Source organism: Palaemon carinicauda, chromosome 4 (assembly GCF_036898095.1).
Source record: "Palaemon carinicauda isolate YSFRI2023 chromosome 4, ASM3689809v2, whole genome shotgun sequence".
Lineage (NCBI taxonomy): Eukaryota > Metazoa > Arthropoda > Malacostraca > Decapoda > Palaemonidae > Palaemon > Palaemon carinicauda.
Window position 1 is genome coordinate 77846192 of NC_090728.1, and position 2642 is coordinate 77848833.

Below are 2642 nucleotides of genomic sequence, written 5' to 3' on the forward strand. Positions count from 1 at the left end.
TCCAATCATCCCTACATAACAAAAATAAACAAATGCATGTGGTGCTTAGATGGACCAACTGATGGAATCTTTCATGCGCAAATGCCGCAAGATAGATGTGATTATGTTGGCAATCTTACAGCAATTATAACATACCTGAAAGGTTATTGAAATTTTGTATAGAGTATAATATACTTAAAATATAAGGTTCATGATGTAGTTATCCTTCTTAGGATACTTGGCACGTATCAGAGATAAATAATTTGTAGAAAATCTTTATTGTAGAAAACCAATGGAAGACATCATTATGCATCAAAATAGTTTAATGCAAGATAAAGTTTTTTTTTCTTCTTCAGAAAAATAACTATGTTCCACTGAACTTTTAACGTTGCCAAACAAGTCTCTTTAATAATAATGAGAATATGTTTAGTTTCGTCATAGCAGGTATTACCAGAATCTGTGGATTAAAATGAGAATGAAGTTATTCATCATTATCAGCTTTTCTACACGAATGAAAGATAATGGAACGAGGAAAATTATCAATAAAAGAATAAGACAATCACCCTCAGCCATTTGACAATGGAAAATGAAAGGTGGAAAACAAATGACCAAATTATGGTAACTCATTAATGTGAATGTGAAGTTTAAGAAATACAGTTACAGCTGAATTTTTTTTTTAATCTGATGTTACTCTTTTTGAGGGTATAAAAATTTTGTTAAGTTAGATAACTTTTTTTCTTTTTTTTTTCCATGGGATAATAAATCCAACACTGAGGTCTGAAAACTTGAAATAGGAAAGCTTTAAGAACACTTCCCTGAGTCATGTGGACCCCAAGGAGGCTTCTATGGAAGACGGAAGGACAAACATCGCATTGGGCTGGATTGCGTAAGGAATAACTCGAAAGGGGTGATGAAATTTGAAATCATTAACAGGACTTTATCAATGAATAAAGTCCTATAAAAGGTAAAACTTTGATTACCTTTGCCTTGTTTAAAATGTAATATGCGAAAATATTAACATCATATCAAAGCATAGGATGCCAAATTTCTTCTGATTATGATAGCCGTTTGTGATTTTTCTAACGAAGTTGCTCGATTAGTTAGTTTTTATAAGTTATTATTATTATTATTATTATTATTATTATTATTATTATTATTATTATTATTATTATTCTTTTTTTTCTTTTTTTATTATCGTTATTATCATTACTTTTATTGTTGCAAGTTTAAATGGAAATGTGGAATGCTGCAGCCCTAAGCTCCTCCCAATAAAGAAAGCAACTTATTAAGGGAAAGAAACATGAATATAAAGAACACACAATAAAAGTAGAATAAGACAAAAACAGAGTAAGATATATGGCTGAATTAGAAATATATGTAGCAGATAAACTATGAAAATACACTTATGTCAACCAGTTCAACAAAAGAGTGTTTATAACAAGTTTGGAAATTTTAAGTTCCATCGATTTAAATATTTGATGAGAAAGATCAATTTGGTCACAACTAGAATAAAATGTCTATAAAACTGCGTGGCATTCAGCCTTATTAAAGGAAAGGCAAGAGTCTCAAAAGTAACTACATCTAGTTCTGGGTGGTAGATGGTACAGTTTGAAAAATTGTGAATGCAAAAATGGTGTCAGCATTCGAAATGGGCCAGATCAACAACGGTGAAAGACTAATATTCAGATCACACATAAGTAACTTAGTATTTTCCAAATATTTATGATGAGTCAATTGCTGAAGAACAGAAAGGAGAAAATATTCTAAACGTTGAATAATAAAATAATTAAAACATTTTCTCAGGGTAACCATGTCCCCAGAAATATTTAACGATAAACATTGTCACTGAAATTATGTGGCTGGAGAGAATCCAGGATCCCAGATCTACAATAAATTAATGAATTTTTTTTTTAGAGTTTGACGTCATTTCCATCTGATTACCTCCACCAACGAAGTTTAAAGGAGGTTATGTTTACGACCCTGTTTGTGTATTTGTGTGCTTGTTTGTGCGTGTTTTTGCTTGTTTGTGGGCAACTTCCTGGCCACAATCTTAATCGTAAAATAATGAAACTTGCAGGGATTATCTGTTATGTACAAGCGGGAAATTATTAAATTTTGGAATGACAAGGCCAAAGGTCAAGGTCACGGTCAAGCAAAATGTCCAATTCACGTAATCAGCCATAAGTTTGGAAATCATTGTGACACAGATTTCAAACTTGTCCATATTTGAATGTATAAAAATCCTCGTCAATTAATACATGTTAATGTAAAAAAAAGGTCATGGTCAACGTCGAGCAAAAGGTGGAAAAATAAAATTGTATTCTGTAATGAAAAAAGAATCTTAAGTGCAAAACTGAAAGTTTACTTACCGTAACAAATATAGAATTCGATCGTCAAACCACGATAAGATTAGTTTAGTTTTACTTTTTATTTTGTTCTAGTCTAGTAGCCAATTGCTCTACCTGGAATACCATAATGGCAGTTAATAAGAAAAGAGGAAAAACAAAATGCAAGTTTCTCATGTATGGTAAGAAATTCGAGTAATCAATATATATGGATTTCAGAGGGAAAAATTAGTGACATCATTAGTGTCATCATCAACGATGAATTCATAATTTTATTTTTCATCAATTCTTGGTGAGGTATGCAAAGTTATAAACTAA